At 40.1% G+C, this 21,019-nt stretch overlaps 1 protein-coding gene across 2 annotated transcripts in view; it reads right to left on the bottom strand.

Annotated features, from left to right (window-relative positions):
* The window catches only part of SLC24A2 (solute carrier family 24 member 2), a 257,950-nt gene that overhangs the window by 127,631 nt on the left and 109,300 nt on the right, over positions 1–21,019 (bottom strand). The window lies entirely within an intron of this gene.

The following is a 21,019-nucleotide window of genomic DNA, read 5'->3' as shown; positions in this document are numbered from 1 at the left end:
GATTCATAATCATGGAGAATAGGGCAAGTCTGTCATTATCATCCCAGACAGAGGGGAATGCAATCTGCTTCAATTTTTCCATTTACTCATCAAAAGACCACCATTTTGCATTTGCAAGAGATTTTAACCAAGAAACACATTCTCTCCCCAAACTCTTCATTCTCCCCACTCCTCCACAAAAATCTTGTTAAAACCTATTGCTTTATTATAGATAATTGTGTGTGTTTTCTAACTTCATTAATTGTGATAGTTTGCTAGCAAAATGACTGTAACTATTCTATGTCCATGTCCCTTCATACCAATGACTTTACAGTTCTTCCTATCAGGAGGTGAAGTTTATGTTCCTTCCCTTTATCCACAGTGATTTTGTGATTTGGTTTAGCCAACAGAATGTGGTGGAGGTGACGTGTGCCAGTTCCTACCTAGGACTCAAGGGCTTTGCATGATCCAGATGGTTTCTTAGCACTCTGCCCAGCTACCATAGGAAAAATCCCAGACTACCCTTCTAACTCTCCCTGGTCATGCCAGCCATCATCCAGCCAGATGATAGCAATTACATCTAAACTGTGAGGCAAATACTGTGGGCATGTGCATGGACACACCCCAGGTATCTTTCTTACCAATAATTTTATTTGGGCATCTGGGTCATATTGGCAATATCTAGAAAACTGATTTCCATTTGTAACAATGACAGCATTTTGCATTAGCAATTCTCAAATCTCAAAAAGGGAAAATGTGATAGACATATCTCTAATAGAAGAGCTCAACTAAGATGAGAGTCAAAAGCTCACAGACCCTCCTGGAGTGCATGCATGCAGGACGCTATTCAAAAAGGAAGAAAACTAACCTTTCAGACATAAGGCATTGTGATGGTGAGGAGGTAGGAAAGATGAAGAGAAAGAAAACATTTCTTGGCCGGCGCCGTGGCTCAACAGGTTAATCCTCCGCCTTGCGGCGCCGGCACACCGGGTTCTAGTCCCGGTCGGGGCACCGATCCTGTCCCGGTTGCCCCTCTTCCAGGCCAGCTCTCTGCTGTGGCCAGGGAGTGCAGTGGAGGATGGCCCAAGTGCTTGGGCTCTGCACCCCATGGGAGACCAGGAGAAGCACCTGGCTCCTGCCATCGGAACAGCGCGGTGCGCCGGCCGCAGCGCACTACCGCGGCGGCCATTGGAGGGTGAACCAACGGCAAAAGGAAGACCTTTCTCTCTGTCTCTCTCTCACTGTCCACTCTGCCTGTCAAAAAAAAAAAAAAAAAAAAACATTTCTTGATAACCTAAAAAACCCATAAATATTTATTCTGTTAACCAAACCCCAAACCATATGCCTTCTCAAAAATATGTTTGTTAAAGGATTTCCAAGGTCCTTCATGCTTCATTCAGACAAATAAAGAAATTAAAGTTGCCTGTTACTTTTAGTTGATAAGCTAATAAGAAAAACATTTTCTTACTGTTAAGGTCACAAAATAAAATTAAAATTTTATCATATTTAAGGAGTGAAAAAGCATTATGTCTTAAACAACTTTAATCTGCCTGGAACCTTTCTATAAAATCATCAGTTTTATCTAAAAATGGTTTGCTTGCTGTTATTAATCCCTGTCCCTTGCTATACTCACTGCATAAATGAGATAGGACCCATTTGGAAAATAAATTTAATTTTTCAGCTTTTTAGATGTTTTAGATGTTTACATATGTTTAGATGTTCTTTGGGCAAAACATTTTCATATATTTTTGGTTTATTTTAGGTTGTTTAAATATTTTTGAAAATAAAGCAATATTTATGTTTTTTTGACAATAATACATGCTCATTAGACAGTATAAGCCTTTTCTTGGGGTTGGCAAGGCTAATCAAGGATGGGGTGAATGTTTACTGTTCAACTGCACAAAATTTAAGAGGACACCAAAACTTTTGAAATATAGATCAATGATATAGTGTACTATTTCAAAAAAATCAAAATCAGTGCAAAACATCCACCATGAGCAAAATTTCTTTTTTTAAAACTTTTATTTAATAAATATAAATTTCTGCCGGCGCTGTGGCTCACTAGGCTAATCCTCCGCCTTGCGGCGCCGGCACACCAGGTTCTAGTCCCGGTCGCCCCTCTTCCAGGCCAGCTCTCTGCTATGGCCAGGGAGTGCAGTGGAGGATGGCCCAAGTGCTTGGGCCCTGCACCCCATGGGAGACCAGGAGAAGCACCTGGCTCCTGCCATCGAATCAGCGAGGTGCGCTGGCCGCAGCGCGCCAGCCGTGGCAGCCATTGGAGGGTGAACCAACGGCAAAAGGAAGACCTTTCTCTCTGTCTCTCTCTCTCACTGTCAAAAAATTAAATAAATAAATAAATAAATATAAATTTCCAAAGTACAACTTTTGGATTATAGCGGCTTTTCCCCCCATAACCACCCTCCCACCCACAACCATCCCATCTCCCACTCCCCCTCCCATCCCATTCTTCATCACGATTCATTTTCAATTATCTTTATATGCAGAAGATCAATTTAGTATATACTAAGTAAAGATTTCCAGTTTGTACCCACACAGAAACACAAAGTATAAAGTACTGTTTGAGTACTAGTTATACCATTAATTCACATAGTACAATACATTAAGGACAGAGATCCTACGTGGGGAGTAAGTGCACAGTGACTCCCATTGTTGATTTAACGATTGACACTCTTATTTATGACGTCAGTAATCACCCGAGGCTCTTGTCATGAGCTGCCAAGGCTATGGAAGCCTCCTGAGTTCGCCAACTCCAATCTTATTTAGACAAGGCCATAGTCAAAGTGGAAGTTCTCTCCTCCCTTCAGAGAAAGGTACCTCCTTCTTTGATGGCCCGTTCTTTCCGCTGGGATCTCACTCAAAGAGATCTTTCATTTAGGTCATTTTTTTCTTTGCCACAGTGTCTTGGCTTTCCATACCTGAAATACTCTCATGGGATCTTCTGCTGGATCCGAATGCCTTAAGGGCTGATTCCGAGGCTAGAGTGCTGTTTAGGACATCTACCATTCTATGAGTCTGCTGTGTATCCCGCTTCCCATGTTGGATTGTTCTCTCCTTTTTAATTCTATCAGTTAGTATTAGCAGACACTAGTCTTGTTTATGTGATCCCTTTGACAATCCTATCATTATGATCAATTGTGAACTGAAACTGATCACTTTGACTAGTGAGATGGCATTGGTACATGCCACCTTGATGGGATTGAATTGGAATCCCCTGGCACGTTTCTAACTCTACCATTAGGGGAAGTCTGATTGAGCATGTGGTGAACTGTACACCTCCTCCCTCTCTTATTCCCATGAGCAAAATTTCAATATTTAACCTCTCCCCAAGACTGCAGAGATCAAAGGACACGTTATCAGGTCTGATGTCATGTTTTTTCCAAGAGTCTTCCTTGTATGAAGAATTTCTAGCTAATTTTAAAAGTTCTTTTTATTTGAAAGGCAGAGTGATGGAGGGAGGGAGGGGGAAAGAGAGAAAGAGCTTCCATCTGCTGGTTCACCACCTCTCTCCCAGCACCTGCCACAGCTGCAGCAAGGCCAGGCTGAAGGCAGGAGGCTAGGAACTCCATCTTTCTCCCACATGGGTGGCAGAACCAAAGTACTTGGGCTGTGATTCATTGCCTCCCAGGTGCATTAACAGGAAGGCAGGACTCTATCCCAGGTGTTCCAATATGGAATGTGGGCATCCCAAGCAGTTGCTTCACTGTAACACAATGTCTTTCCCTAGTTTACTTTTTGAAAGGTCCTTATTACTTCATACTTTGCCCTCACCATTAATTTTTAATAACTAGAAAAAATGTCTCTAAAATGCTAACAAATTGAACATAGACCCTTTGATGTATTTCTCTGTATGCAGTTTGTACAGAGAGTGAGTCTATTGCAAATACGCTCTAGAGGATAGGTAAGAGGGGCACATTGCCATAGATGCTGGTGCCCTTAACATATTCCATCCTTTGAAAGTGCACATTTGTCATGTCTGAGCCTCTTTTCGGTAACATATGTTTACCAAAAATAACTATGAACATCTGTGTATGCCTTTCCAGTTTGCAAAGCATTGGCTATGTATTCCTATCAACATGTTGCTAAGGCCAGTAGTTCTCAACTTTAATTTTTTTCTGTAACAATTAAGGATAACCTAGACCTGTGTGACACTTTTACATCAATGCACTTAGTGATGTGCTTAATCCACAGAAAGTAGAGTTTGCCCAAACTTTACATATTTGCTTCCTTCCTACTTGAGGAAGTTTGTTGGAACTTACTTGAGTAGGGCTGAACTTATTGAAATAATGTTGAAACTACTCTAATTGGTCAAAGTAAATTGATGGCATTGGGCACTGGAGTCATTGTGAATAACAATAACTGATATGACACACAACTTCACACTAGTTTCTCTCAACACTGCTGTTGTGAACCTGTGAACTTGGAGTTTATGAGTAATGATGTCTCTCATCTAAAATGGAATATCTAAGTTAAATGAGGATGAGGTGAAATGTTGGAAATGCTGATCGGTGTGATTACTGTTGGAAGTGGTGGTGAGGAGTTGCTGTTTGGAATTGCTGATTTCCTCTAGAAATCAATAGAAGTAATTAGGACAGTCAAATTTAAATGAAAATAGGTAAAAGATATAGGTCTGAAGAGAAGGACATTTGACTCAAATTGGCATATTTGTAATTTTCAAGGTAACATTTATTGGCTTAATAATGACAAGAAGCATCTATATAGTTAACATAGTGAATACTCATTGAGTCCTTAATAAGCTTATGAGCTAAGTTCTGTTTTCATTCCCATGTTATAGGTGGGAAAACTGAGGAAATTGAGGAAAAGAAAGATTACATCACTTGCTTAACACATACTATACTAAGTGAAAGAGTTGATATTTGAACCCAGGCAGTCAAGACTCAAAGTCTGCTTTCAGCATGCTACTTTCTGATTTGTTTCCAATTCTAGATTGTTTAATTTTAAATGACAGTCCTAGTTGTTTTCATTATTTGACTTAAGCTTATGTGCATTTTTGTATATTTTTATGCAATTAGTATACTCAAAGCATAAAAAATTCATGCTTGTGCTTTATAAAACTATGATGTATTCATATTTTATCTAACAATCACTTATAAATATCTGAAAGTGGGATTCTTTATGTGTAATATTTATCATCATCGATGGTACAGTTCACATTGAAAATTTTCTGAATCAATGACTATATTAGTATTCTCATTTTGTGATATCTTTAGTATAGAGGTACATTTACCTAAATTAGGGTCTTTTTATATACCAACAATAGATTCGAATTTTCTGAACAAATTTTAAACAGATATGAAGCTAAACAACAAGAATAAGAAATGAAAATTAATTAGGTGAGAAAAATACTCTCTTCTTTCTATTACATTCTATTTGTATAGTTTCTTTACATGTTCCTCACTCCCACTGATAAAAGGAATAATTTGAGTATTCAAGCTACATATTGGAAAGGTATAGACAAAAGGGACAACTCACCAAGTACATAAAAATACATGGTCATTATAATACATCCAACACTTAGAGATTACCTTGGCTATAGTATTAATGTAGCTTCTATTTATATACATCTATAAGGACCAAGATACCTGGAATTCCCACCATCTTAGGAATATCTTCACTGGTGATTTTTTGTGAAAGTGATTAAGAAATTAATTCTTTTTTTAATTTAAAATTTATTTGCTAGGAATATGCTGCATAGTTATAATTAATTATTCAGGGCTGTGATTTAGCATATTTTAGTTTGTGAGCTTATGTATGTAAGAGAAAAATACAGATATAGTGAGATATATTTTATAATTCAGAGTAAATGTTCAGTTTATAATAAAATAAATGTGGTGTGCTCTTTAAACATGGTAGCAGGAAACAAATGTGGGTTTTTTTTTTTGCTTTTTCTCATCTTTTATATGCATCAATGTTCATAACTTTCTTTTATTTCATAAATGTGAATTTACAAAGTGCAACTTTTGTATTGTTGTGGCTCCCCCCCCCCCAAACTCCCTCCCTCCTGTGGCCCTCCCCTCTCCCTCTCCCATCCCGCCCTTTATCGAGTTTCATTTTCAATTACCTTCATATACTGAAGATCAACTTAGTATATACTAAGCAAGGATTTCAACAGGCTGCATTCACACAACCGCACAAGGTATAGAGTATTGTTCGACTAGTAGTGTTTTTAAGTTTCATAGTAAAACACATTAAGGACAGAGATCCTATGTGGGGAGCATGTACCCAGTGACTCCCGTTGTTGATTTAACAATTGGCACTCTTATTTATGACGTCAGCAATCACCTGAGACTCTTGCTATGAGCTGTCTAGGCTATGGCAGTCCCTTGAGTTCACCGACTCTGAACTTGTTTAGTCAAGGCCGTGTCACAGTGGAGGTTCCTTCCTCCCTTCAGAGAAAGGTGCCTCTCTCCTTGATGGCCTGTTCCTTCTGCTGGGGTCTTGTTCACCAGGGTCTTTCATTTAGATTGTTTTTTGCCATCGTGTAATGGCTTTCCATGCCTGTGAGACTCTCATGGACCTTTTAGCCAGATCCGAATGTCCCAAGGGTTGATTCTGAGGCAGGAGTGCTGTTTTGGGCATTTGCCATTCTATGAGTCTGCTGTGTGTCCTGCTTCCCCCGCAGACAAATGTGGTTTTAAAAACATGATGGTAAAGAATGTTGGGGAAGAGGTGGGGGCTCAGGACAGAAGTGGAAAGGATGAACATTCTCCTGGTGGGCCCCATGACAGTGGTTCTGAGGTCAACCAGAGAGCAGCAAAGGGGTTCGTCACAATGGGGGCATCTCCAGAGTTCCTAACACACCAGGACTCTGGGCAAACCCTACACCTCAATCTTAGGTTTCTTCATTGGTTCTTTTCACTGTGAATTACAATTATGAACTTTTTAAATCTATAAGGAACCTCTGAAGGAAATGTCCTTGTCCAGTCTGGTCTTTTCCAAGATGAAGAAAATGATACCTGGAGAAATGTCTTTGAAACTCAAAGGGCACTGGGCCTGGGTCAGATGATTCTACTGGACTCTGGTTTCTGCATCCCTGTGTGACCTTGGGAAACCCATCAGCCTCTCTGGCTGTAGCTTCACCAGGGATGATGTTACAATATTCCTTCCTGCAGGTGCTGGGAAGGTTACATGGGATGATGGATATTAAGTCACTTTAGAAATTCAACCATTGCTATCAGGTATCTTACTTTAAATGTACAGTTGAACAGGATCTGAGCTTTAACTAGAATGCCAGGGATTCTGATCATTTTGTATAACTAATAGTTAAACTGGTGTGTTCTGGTGCCTATATACCTTCTCACATGTTTCTTTTGTCACAAAGTAAAATATAAACCACTTGAGTTTCTCTCTTATGAGAAACTCTGAGTGCACTCAACAGATCATTTCTTTTCTCTGCAATTGCCCTTGCCACAGAACATCACAAACCCTGTATCCTTCCCAGCAGCAAGCAGGGGGCTGTCACTTTAGGGCTGACACACTTAATACCTTCAGAACGAAATTCCTCTAAAGCTCTGAATGCTGAATTCAAAACATCAGTGATGTCAGGCTAGGTTTGCCTTTTAAAGAAAGGTCACTGCTGTGAGGGACGGATCTATGCTCGGGGCCCAGATTGGGTGGGATAAGATTGACAGACACACTGTTTCACCAGAAAGATGTTGGTAGATAATAACAAGCTTTCCGCTTTCAAGGCTGTGCTTAATCAGACAGGAGCAAGATATATACATGCTGTTTCCCAATTCTTCCCCTTCCTCCTTTTACAGTATTATTTCTTTGGCATATTTAGGGTGAAAATAAGTTTTTGTGATTTCTATAGCCTTAAAATATGAATGCAACCTATATTCCCAGGTATGTATTTCCTAGTACAATTTCCTCCCTCATCCCCAAACACATACATGTGTACACACACACACACACATACACACACTCAGAGGGAAAAGAGTTGTTAGTTCTATAGTCAATTCTTTAGTCAATTCTATAGTCAATTCTGGAATACTATCCTTGACCAATTCCCCTATAGAAATCTGTTGAATTTCCATCCATCTTTTAACTCTCTCCTCTTCCATGGAGTTTTCTAAGATTTTCCCAGGTAAAATTAATTTTGTTTTCCTTCTTACAGGAAGATTTCCTCTATTAAGGTAGTGTTCACAGCTTACCTTGTTTAGTAATTTATTTTTGATTCTGTTTTCCTTGTATGTTATGAGCTCTTCCTTGACAAAAAGTAAGTCTCAAGGAACTTAGAGATGATCTGTATTAGGATTTTCTAAATTTTCTTTATTGGAATAGTTGGCCAAGAGGACATGACCATGAATAGATCTTTATAGCTAGACAAATAAGGAGCCTGGGAAGAAGAAGATGCTAATATAAAGGAGAAAGATGTGGATGTTTATAGCTGTGTTTTCATGAGGCAACATGAGATGGTCCTACTGGCTCAGGAATGCCATGGAGGGGATCTGTAAATGAGGCATTAAAGGTAAGTTAAGGGTAGTACAACATACAGTACACAAATACAAAGGAAGAGTATTTGTGGATTAAGATGAAAAGGGGAACATTTATTCCTAGCAAGAAAGAATGATTAACCCCAATCCTTTAAGTGCAGGTGCATTCTTACCTTGATAAGCTCTTATCATTAGATGGGAAAATACTTGATTTCACAAGAAGCACAAAGAAAAGGCCTACAACAAAGACCATGGGATATCTCACCTGAATTTATCAACATCTGTTTTATAGTGGATATTCAAATAAGGTTTGTGAACCTTGAGTTTGAGCCTTCTTTCTCCCATTGGTGAATAGTGGCAGGGTATGTGTGTGTAAGAAAATAAAAGAGAAAAAAAGACAGGATGAAAATCTAACTGGCCCAGGTGGCCCTATTCAATAGCTTCAGGCACAGAAAGACAAACATCACAGTTATTTCTCATATGTGGATGCTAAAAAAAAAGTTAATCTAAAAGCAGAATAGGGTTGTAAAGGGTATAGGCATGGGGGAATAAAGGGAAGTTGGATATATAACCCAGTTATATAGAAAGGATATATTCTAGTGTTCAGCAGCACAGTTGAGTGATTATAGTTTGCAATAACCTATGACATATTTTATGAATGGTGTAGGTATTTGGCATAGCAGTTAAGACATCACTTGGAGGCTCACATCCTATAATATTGATTTCAGGTCTCAGCCCTCCTTCCAATTCCAGCTTTCTGCTAATGCACAGCCTTGGAGGCAGCAGGTGATGGTTCAAGTATTTGGCTCAGTTAGTGGAAGAACTGGATTAAGATTCTAGCTCCCAGCTTCAGCCTGGTCCAGCTCTGTCCACTGCAGGCATTTGGGGAGTGAAGCAGCAAGATGGGGGATGTCTGTCTGTCTGTCTCTCTCTCTATATATAGATATATACACACACATATATATACATACTCACACATATATCATATACACACATGTGTGCGTGTGTATGTATATACATATACACACAAATGAAGAACTAGTTAGGATGGCATTGTGGTGTAGCGGGAAGAGCCTCCATCTATGATGCTCAGCATCTTATATGGGTGCCTATTTGTGTCCCGGCTGCTCCATTTCTGATCCAGCTTCCTGTTGATGGCCTGGGAAAAGCAACAGAAGATGCACCAAGTTTTTGTTTAGGCCCTGCCACCCATGTGGGAGAACCAGATGAAGCTCCTAGCTCCTGGCTTCGGCCAGACTCAGCCCTGGTTGTTATGGTGATTTGGGAAGTGAACCAGTGGTTGGAAGATCTCTCTGTCTCTGTCTCTGTCTCTCTCTCTATGTAACTCTGACTTTCAAATAAATAAATAAAAAGAACTAGAAGAGAAAGAACCATAAGTAGCTGGATATGCTAATTACCACGAATTCACTTTTACACACTGTATAAATGTCTTATCACACTGCATCCCATAAATAAATACAATTGTTACCTGTTAATAAAAAAAAGTTTAAAGCATTTGGGGAATTAAAAAAATAATTTAAATTGTTTTAACATTAACTAAAAGGTATTAGGCAGTAAGACATATAACTATATGTCTCTGAGAAAAACTCATTAAGGCAGATATTACTAGCTCCATTTTCTAGATGGGGAATAGGGTGCAGCAAGGTTAAACAGTTTGTTCTAAGGTCATCTGATTAGTAAGTGATTTTGCTGCATCTGTCTGATTCTGACAAAGAAAGATCTGCCAGTTAAGCTTACTACACATCAACAAAGTGGATTAAGTGAATTCAGGGGAGCAGCAGCAGATTAGACAGGGAAGTGAAACAAAAACAAAAACAAAACAAGATCTAAAAAATTCAACCACTGAAAAAAGTTGGGTGCCACTTATGGATACGATTTTAAAACACAAGAGAAAAAGTGAAGGTAGAAAAGAATTTAATTGTCTGAAACTAGAAACTGAGCCAACATAATAGAATATCACAAAACAGGAAAACTACATGAGGTCACTTAATGAGAAATGAAGGAAGTAAAATTCACCTGTAGAAAGAAAGCACCAATTAGGAGATAATTTTTGAATGGGAATTAGTTGGAATAGGGAAAGTATTAATTCAGGTAAACATTGATTCACTAACAAGCAGGAACAACTAATAAGAGAGGACATTTTTAAGATGAAAGATTTAGGAGTGTTTATTGGGTTTATGTTTCTAAAACAGTCTATAATGGGGGTCAATTTCTATTCTGTTTTACAGGGTACGGACCACTCATGTCTGTTGGTATTTTGGGAGAGCTAGCTTAGGGAAGGAAATGACTCACAGTTATCTGATAAAGCTGATTTCATTCCAGTTGTCTGGGCCTAGAGATATTTATTCCAAAATAAGAGGGCTAGGTGAATTTTATCAATGATCAAAAACAAAAACCCAGCAATTCTTTGAAAGATACAGATACTGGGAAGTCATCTAGAAAAACTCAAAGTAAAGGACCAGAGTAAATTAAAACTAGACTATCGATGGATAAATAGATAAACAAAACGTGGTGTAAATGCACAATGGAATACTACTCAACCATAAAAGATATGGAATTTTTGTCATTTCTGACAACATGGATAAACCTGGAGGACATTAAGTGACATAAAACATGAACAGAGAGATAAATATCACATCGTATTTGTAACCTGCACTCAGACATAGAATCTAAAAAAGATGTTCTCATAGAGGTAGACAGGAAAATAGCGGTTAATGGGGTCTGCGAAAATGGGGACAGGAAGGACCAAGAGACACTGGTCAATGAATATGACATTACAGTTAGGAGGAATAAGTCCTGGTGTTGTATTACACAGTAAGGAAACTATGGCTAAAATATTGTATTGAATATTTCAAAATTGCTAGAAGAGTATTTTAAATATTTTTGCCACAAAGATTCATGTATTATGTGAGGATATGCTAAATACCCAGAGTTGATTATTACACAATATATACATGTATCAAAACATCATACTTTGCCCCATAAATATATGCGATTATTATGTACAATTGGAAATAAAATTAAAAAAAAAACTATTGGAAAGGAATCAGTGTCAAATATGAAGGGACTTCACAAAGTTCATAGTAAAATAAAATCATAAGTTTATTTTGGTGCAAAATATTTTGTAATCTATGTTTTCTCATGGAATACATTTTTTTCATGAGCTTTTTGAAGATCCCCATCTGCCTGGGTTTCAAAATCTTTTTACACTAAAACAAATTTATCTTTTAATTCCATTTTCCACCATCTTTTTGAAGTACTCTCATATTAACCAACTGGTAAATACTACAAGTGTTCAGACATTTGTAGCTATAGCTAAATTTAGTTATAGCTAAATAGTTTCAGTAATCAAGGAATACAAAACTTGGTTCCTCGAGCTGAGATAATAAGCTGCTTGTATTTACTTTGATGTTAAATATTGAGATATGCTAAGCTTTTGTTTTTTAAAATAATATATGTTAATCTGCTACTTGAATTTTCATGCACAAATAAGTGTTGAGCAATGGTAAAAAAAAAAATACTAGTTCCACTTTAAAAGAAAGCACTGATGTGATAGCATACTGCTTTTTAAGCCACTAGCAAGGAGTGCGAGTCACTGTATTTGGACTTCAATGTGAATCTTCTTTCAGCTTTCGAAAATCAATTCTAAAAAATATGGCCCAATACATACTGCAATTGGAGAGGGTAAGCTGGATCAAAGGCCTCTTCAAACACACGTTTCATTTGGTCAACAGCACTAACATGTTCAATCACTTCTGTCCAATCAAATATTTCTTTAGTACAGGCAACAGTCCACTTGGTCCCAGCAGCATGTGATTCAACAAGGAAATATGCACATTGCATAGGAATGAGATTTAACTACCAGCACAGAAAGAGCTTGTCCAATTAGCACAGTTTGCCAGGTGGTCATTTTGGATGTAGCCCTGAGAGTTATACAATATAGGAGCATCCCGTCAAATTAGGTACAAATTCAAATCAGTGTGAATCCGTGGTAACGATCTGTTAGCTAGCTATTCTATCCAGTGTGCCTGCAAGCAAGTCTCATAGCACAATGGCTAGAGTATGGAATCTGGAAGCAGACGTCAGGGTTGAATCCCAGCTCTAACTGGGTGTGACTGGCAAGGTGACTGCTCCAAATCTCAGTCCTCATAGGGAAAAAAGGAATATTGGCTTCTGCTTCAGAGGCTGTTTTGAAGATGAAAGGAGATAATTCATGTAGAAGGTCTTGGCACTGGTAAGTGCTCAGTAAATGATAGCTCTTATTAACATATTCTTTGACAACAGACTCAAGAGCTGAAAATGTGAGAATCCAAAGATATAATTCCTCCAGAAGACCAAAAAATAAATAAATAAGTAAATAAAAACATATTAATTGGGCACCAGGAATCTGTGCTGGCAGTAAAGAGGATAGGTTCTGAAAAGATCTAGTCTCTTGGGTGAAAGACATAGAACCCCAAATGGATTTTTACAGGGACTCAGCACATGGTTATGTAAGAAGCAATGATCACATGAAGATGAGAAAGGACAGCTCCACAGCTGGCACTGTGGCGTAGCAGGTAAAGCTGCCACCTGCAGTGCCAGCATCCTATATGGGGATGATTTGTGTCCTGGGTACCCCACTTCTGATCCAGCTTCCTGCTAATATGCCTGAGAAAAGCAGTGGAAGATGGCCCAAGTGCTTGGGTCCCTGCCACCCATGTGGGAGATCTGGATGAATCTCCTGGCTTCTGGCTTTGGCCTGGCCCAGCCCTGGCTGTTGCGGCCATCTGGGAAGTGAAGCAGAGGGTGGAAGATCCACCCTCCTCTGACTTTCAAATAAAAAAATCTTTAAGGAAAAAGAAAAAGGACAGCCCCATGAGCTGGAATCACTGCTGTTTGTTTAAGCTCTGGCCTACCTATACTTATTTGACCTGCAAGTGTGGACCAGCCCCAATAATCTGCCTTACCCACCATCCTCTCATCCCATAGAGACAGCATGGATGCAATGATTAGACAGCAGCCTGTGGCTGTGAAAAGGAGCAGAGAGCAAAGCTAAATGACCAAATAGGAATTGAAGCTGTGACCTTAGCCTCATTAAAAACAGCAAAATCCTTCAATAGATCAATTTTTTTTTCACAGTCAAGCCATCAGCAGAGAAAGCAAAATATGGTACATACACGAATAAAAAAACAACCAGGACTTAGAACTAACATAAAAATTAATTCATAGTTATTTTTACAAATCAGCTTCTATTTTGTGTGTGTGCAAACCAATGGCTTTCAAAAGCTTTTTTTTTTTTTAAGATTTTATTTATTTATTTGAGAGGTAGAGTTACAGACAATGAGAGAGAGAGACAGAAAGGTCTTCCATCCACTGGTTTCCTCACCAAGTGGCCTCAGTGGCTGGAGCTGGGCTGATCCAAAGCCAGGAGCCAAGAGCTCCTAGGTTTCCCACACAGGTGCAGGGACCAAGTACTTGGGCCATCTTTTAGTGCTTTCCCAGGCCATAGCAGAGAGCTGGATAGGAAGAGGAGCAGAGTAGAACCAGTGCCCATATGGGCACTGCAGGCGGAGGGTTAACCTACTGCACAACAGTGCTGGCCCCTCCAATAGCTTTTTATGAAATCAATTCTGTTGGCAGAGTTGAAATGCTTCCGAAGTGAAGCGCTATTGCTATGTGGAAAAAGATCTCATTGCTGAATGGTCAACTTGCATTGATAGACATCTTTATGCCTTACAAATAAATGATGTATGACCTTTGAAGTTTTGAAACTGAAAAATTAGCATGTTGTCAAAAACAAGCTTAAATGAACCTAATAGTATAAGCACAGATTTGAAGTCCTAATTACCTCATTTTATTTTATAGTAGGGCATGAAATAAGCTCTCTTAGTAAAGCTACAGCTCCCCAAATGGGAGCCATGTCAGAATAATAGCACCTAGTTACAATGATGCACATACATACAAGAGTACTTACTGAGTACTGCTCAAGCATCTCATATATTGCCCAGTTTTTTTCTCATGGCAACTGAATGGCATAGGTCACATTAATACTCCAATTTTATAAGACAAAAATACAAGCAGTAAGAAATTAAATAACTTGTCCAAGGTTATACAATGAGTAGAGTGAGGATTTAGACACAGTCTAATTCAGAAGCCAGGCTTTTTGTACCACTACACGTCACAGACAGTGAGGGCTCCTGGGAAGAGCATGAGCTGACATCAGACACTAAAGAATATGTAGTTTGCTGCTGGGAAATCATCCCCAAACCCCGCCTTTAGGCTCCTCTCTCCCTTTCCCCTCTTTGATTTCCAGAGCATTACTTCATGATCATTAGTAAGCAAAATTTACTATTTTGAAAAAATGGGTCAAGACAAAACAAAAACAAAAACACTGTGGAGAGGATCTAACCAATGTTGTTATTTTGTGGAACTCAATCTAGCTCTCCCATTTAGGCCGCAGGAACTCAAGCGCTTGAACTATCCTTTCTGCCTCTCAGGTTCTGCATTAGCAGGAAGCTTTAGTTAGGAGCCAGAGCTGGGAATGAAACCTGGGCACTCTGTGATGTGGTATTTGATGGGCATTGAAACTGCGAGGCTGAACAGTTGCTCCCTACAACTCAGTTTTGATCCCTGGCCCTAGTTGTTTCTCTCAAAGATAATATGGGTTTCCTCCCACTGCAAATCCAGGATCCTTCCTTCCGTTTGGGCTGTGCTCTGTGAACAGGTGTCATTGAATCCTTCCTCATGTAAACTGCTTGTTCACAGGAGGTACCCACATGACTTAATTCCCTGTAATCATACTCACTAAATATCCTTCTGCTTAGAAATGGATTCCAAGGGCCAGCGCCGTGGCTCAATAGGCTAACCCTCCGCGTTGCGGCGCCGGCACACCGGGTTCTAGTCCCGGTCAGGGCACCGGATTCTGTCCCGGTTGCCCCTCTTCCAGGCCAGCTCTCTGCTGTGGCCCAGGAGTGCAGTGGAGGATGGCCCAAGTGCTTGGGTCCTGCACCCCATGGGAGACCAGGAGAAGCACCTGGCTCCTGCCATTGGAACAGCGTGGTGCGCTGGCCACAGCACACCAGCCGCGGCGGCCATTGGAGGGTGAACCAACAGCAAAGGAAGACCTCTCTGTCTCTCTCTCTCTCTGTCCACTCTGCCTGTCAAAAAAATAAAAATAAATAAATAAATAAAAAGAAATGGATTCCAAATCTTTTAAAATCCCTAGTAATTTATATTTAGTCTATATGTGACTAGAGGTTATTGGTTACTTTGTCCTCTCCTTTCTTTCACCTCTTTTGGAGGTAGAGTATTTCCTCCAGTTACTGGCTTTTTAGTTGATGAAGGAAAATATTTATAATTTGCTATTACTGTGGTAGGCTGTATAATGGCCCTCAAAGATGTCCTAACCGCAGGAACCTGTAAATATACTACTTTGTAAGGCAAAAGGAACTTTGTGGATGTGACTTAAGTTAAAAATCTTCACATGGGAGATTATCTTGAATTATATGGTTGAACCCATTGTAATCACAAGAGGAAGGTGGTAGAATTAGAGGAAAAAGGAGATGGGACCATGGAACCAGAGGTTGGAGGGATGCATCTTGAAGATGGAGGAAGGGGCCACAAATGAATAAATGTAGCCCCTAGATGATTAGAAAAGCAAATAACAGACTTTCCTCTGTAGCTTTCAGAAGGAACACAACCCTGTGTATACTTTGATTTTAAACTTATGGCTTCTAGAACTTTCGGATAGTAAACGTGTGTTGTTGAAGTCACAAAATTTATGATAATTTGTTCTAGTAGCAATAGGGATCCAATAAAGTCACTCCAGTTCAGACCTTCATGCTTGCTCAGGAGTAATGTCCTTGATTTCAGTTATTCCTCCTAGTAGTTTATCTCACCAGATTCAATGATCATCCATACATTTGATTCACTTAAAATATTATTTATTAAGCCTGTACCATGCGCCAGGCATTGTGACTATGTGAGCACAATGATATAACCCGCCTTTTCCTACTTGCACTCAAAAGGCAACTCATCTTATGGATTGTCTCTTGGCTTTTGTTCATCCCCAGTGTTCTAATTTCAGACCTTGAACCTGACTGTCAGGCTGCTTCACTGTCTACTCCCCTATCTTGCACGCACAGATCTATGTCATGAGCATGTTTCTTCAAAGGAAGAGGCTTTGACTCCTGGGACCCAGCCTTGGATAACAAAGGGACTAGATTGAATAAGGCCTGTCACTGAAATCTCCCTCAAGAGCCTAGCAAGAAGTGAGCTCACGCTTTCCTGAGCACTATAACCATTGACATTCTCTTGGGACACTTGATTACATACCATCTTTCATTATGATCAGAGTAGGAAGATTGTCTCCTCTCCAACTCATTTATAATCCTCATGAGAATGGGGACTCCTTCAAAAGTGTATCTCCAGTGCCCAATACATAAGTGGTCACAAAGTATGCTGAATGGAGACTATAAAGAAGCACTCTGTGGATAAATATCCTTGCAGTGTGTTCTCATCACTCATCAACCCTAAATAGCAGTAGTCTTCATTCTGACATCTTCTTTCCCAGTTAACATCCTAAAGTTTACCCAAATGGCCATTCTGACAAGCTTGATAGTTTACTTGATAGTATACAGCTATCAGTAGAATCTTGAGCTTGGGACTGAAAGTTTAGTTTTACTCCAAGTTCTGGCTGTGTCATTCTTCTATCATCATTTATAAATCTGAGACCTAGCATGATTCCTGGCATGGAGTAGATGTGCTGCATATGTCTGTGGCCTGTGGAATAAATATCCCAATCTAACAGTGAGTGCTTTAGCCAGGTTATATCTGTGCTGGGATCTTTCTAATGTCCTATGTGCAGAGTCACCTACTGGTTGTCAGAGTTCCAGCCTCAAAGTCAAGGTGCTTTGTGAGTGATGCCAAATGTATCCCAGACTACCTGACTGATTTTCAAAAACAGATTTATTGAGCCATAATTTTTATAAAAGTCATCCATGTGTATAATTTGATGTTTTGGCAAATGGTGAAGTCATGCAACTACTACCATACTCATGAAACTGAACATTTCTCTCATCTCAAAAAAGTTTCCTCCTGCTTCTTTGCAGTCACTGTCTTCCCCAGTTGCTCATCATAGGAGTCCCCATTATTAACGAAATAACACAGAGTGTAATCATCTCTAGTTGGCTCTTTCTCATGTACCTGAGGTGCATCTGTTTCCTGTTTCTGGATGTATGAGTTTATCCTCTGTCTTGTCTTGGCCTTTGGCTTTGGTATATTCCTGCCCATTGGTCTGGCTGCCTTGACCTTCAGTTCCTGTGTGCTCTCACAAAGATAAGGGTTCATAAACTACTGCCTTCTCTCCTGTATGGGACATGACTTCTAACTGCCTGGAGAAACTGCTTTTGTCCTTGAATGGCTGGCTGATGGTATCACTTCTTTGCCTGCTCAGTCACCCAGTGAGGAGCTTGGAGGCTGTCTTCCATCTTCCCCATCCATTAGACATATTATCTGTAAGTTCCATTGCAGGAAAAGAAGAAGGGACATGGCAAATATGATATAAAGTGTTCTAACAATATCTGACTGTTTGGCAGGTCTGAGAACCTTGCACCAGTTGGTAATTTTTCCTGAGCTCCTTCAGGAGAGATGTCCTTTCTCATTGACCTATGAATGAATACCTTTTGAATCTTCACCAGCTGTCCTAACTCAGTGTATCATCCTAGTTCCACGATTTCACTGATGTTCAACCAGTTGTACCCATTGGCATTCTTAACAACTGGCACAGACTTCCCATTCTCACCATGGAGACAATGATAGGCTCTCACAGCCAGTGTCTACACCATGCAAATTAGAGATGAGACTTCCCTCATTGTACCAGGCCCACATTTGGAAAACTCACTCTTATGGATATTCATTGCTTACAATCTATAACATAGATAAAACCCATGATTCATATTAGTTTGTTTTAGATGAAACAAGAACTGGTGACAAAAAAAGAATAAAATTTTTAGATAATGCATAAATAGTCCATTAATCTTGAAAGTATAATTCCAAAGATTCACATGTCTATAACATAGCTTCAAACTGAAGTATGTACAGGAAGTAACTGTCACTACAAGGGGAAAATATTCTTCACCAAGCCCACCCAACTGCCACTTTGGTAGTGTTTGCCAAGTGAAACCCAATTATGCCTAATATACTTTGTTTTTTTCCAAGCAGGGAAGTGTGTAAAATGAGTACTTCTTAGAAAGACTTCCACCAGAAATGGCACTGGTAGTGAACAGGTTTCAATTATCTGGAAAATATACTTATTTATACTTCTCATGTGCTGATGAAGCTGGATAAGTAAGGTATTAGTGCACTAATGAGTGAAGGATTTTCTTTACTACAGATTTTTAGAGTTTCCTAGTGCTATGAATCCCAGTCCATAAATTTCCTTTAAGATAGCACATGAAAGACTCAATGAAGGTTGGTGTCAAATGAATTTCACCTCTCATGCCAGTTTCAGTTTGTGGGTGGAAGTTGCCTGAAGTGCTGTGGTGAGAACAATTTTGAGTTCATATCTGGCTGGGCTCAGAGGGAGAGGCTACTGAGACTGACTAGTGATGTCTTTCATGGGCCTGGGAGGAGGGCACAGTGGCTTGAAAACCATAGGTTTAACATTCCAATCTGAAGGTGCCGCAGATTGTGAAAAAGGATCACAGGTGGCCACAAGGTCTAACTGCCCCATGCAGAGACCAAATCGCTTTCTCCTGGTTGGGTTTCTGAAGCTTGTCTGCAATTATGGCAAGTGGACTCTTTCAAAATTGTTTGCGCAAGACCTCAGACTGTCAACTTCAATACTGTGAACCAAATTGTATTTCTCTCTGAAACCAGGGAATAGATCATTTCCATAGAGAGAGCTTTCATTTAAGGCAAATTGCTATGTAAGATACCACAATGAACAGAATACAAAGTCTTTGTGGTTGCTAAGACTACAGCGAATATAAAAAGTGAAAAAAGAAATACTAAAAACTATTACCTGGGAAGTCTGGATTGCTGTGTGTAGTTAATTCTGTTAAACTAAAACCAGTGTCATTTTATCCCTTCTTTGCAGCTACCGCAGTCTGTAATTTATTTTAGCCTTCAGAACTCTAGGGTTATCTTTTTTCATGTTTGGCCAATTTAAGAAATTTATTCTAATGGCTCACTTTGCATCCCATGTCTGTCTTTTATTTATTTTTTTCAATGAACTCTTATTATTTTTTTTTTTGCCAGGCTGAGTTAGACAGTGAGAGAGAGAGAGAGACAGAGAGTTATAGATAGTGAGAGAGAGACAGAGAGAAAGGTCTTCCTTCTGTTGGTTCACTCCCCGAATGGCCGCTATGGCCAGCGCTGTGCTGATCTGAAGCTAGGAGCCGGGTACTTCCTCTCTGTCTCCCATGCAGGTGCAGGGACCCAAGCACTTGGGCCATCCTCCACTGCCCTCCCGGGCCACAGCAGAGAGCTGGACTGGAAGAGGAGCAACCGGGACTAGTACCCGGCGCCCCAACCGGGACTAGAACCCCGGGTGCTGGCGCCGCAGGCGGAGGATTAGCAAAATGAGCCACAGCACCGACCCAATGAACTCTTATTATTACTTGATTCCAAATACCTTCTCTGAAATCCTTTTCCTTCCTCTTCTTTTCATGGATTGACTTACTCTTTCCAACTCTTTCCAGGAGTTGCAGCTTCCCATATGGAAATTCCTAATTTTTAAAAATTCCCCACCTTCAGACCCCATAGACCAGATTCATACCATTCCTATGTTCATTGTTCTTACCTCCATGCATTTTCTTTCCTGCTTCTTTGCCTCTTTTGGAATTTTTAAAAAAAAATTATTAATTTTATTTATTTGAAAGGGTTACAGAGGTAGAGATCTTTCATCTGCTGATTCACTCCCCATTGCCTGCAACAGCCTGGGCTGGGCCAGAACTAAGTCAGGAACCAGGAGTTTCATCTGGATCTCCTATGTGGTGGATCTCCCAAGCACTTGGACCATCCCCCACTGCTCTCCCAGGCTATTAGTAGGGCGCTGGATCAGAAAGTGGAGCAGCCAGGACTTAAACTGCAGCCAAAATGGGATGCCAGCATTGCCAGTGGTGGCTTAACCCACTATGCCACAATGCTAGCCCCTTCTTTTGTAATTTAATGTGTATCTTATTTCCTTGTTCCCCTCATCCTCTTCTCTTCCCATTCCTTTGCAACTGTGGTCAGTGAAACACCCCATTTCTTTTTTGCCACCTGCGCCTACCCCCCCCCCCCCAACTTCTATGTGTCCATGTCCATTGGGACCTCTTATGCAGTAGAAGCTGAATCCCTATCCTATTGTGAGCCATCCATCCCCTTCTACCTCCTCTGGATCTTGCTTATACCAGTCTGTGGGGACTTTTTGTTCCTCAGGCTTCCTTCCACCAGGGAGACGTGCTGACTGTCCTCTATTTGCCTCTGCATAGCCAGTCTTCACCCACTTGGTCCTGCTCTATGCCACAGGAAGTCATGTGCTTTATGTGCTGCGCCAGCAGGCTCCTGCCCTTGGACTTCCT

The sequence above is a fragment of the Lepus europaeus genome, chromosome 12, assembly GCF_033115175.1.
Source record: "Lepus europaeus isolate LE1 chromosome 12, mLepTim1.pri, whole genome shotgun sequence".
NCBI lineage: Eukaryota > Metazoa > Chordata > Mammalia > Lagomorpha > Leporidae > Lepus > Lepus europaeus.
This window is presented reverse-complemented; position numbering and strand designations above follow the sequence as displayed.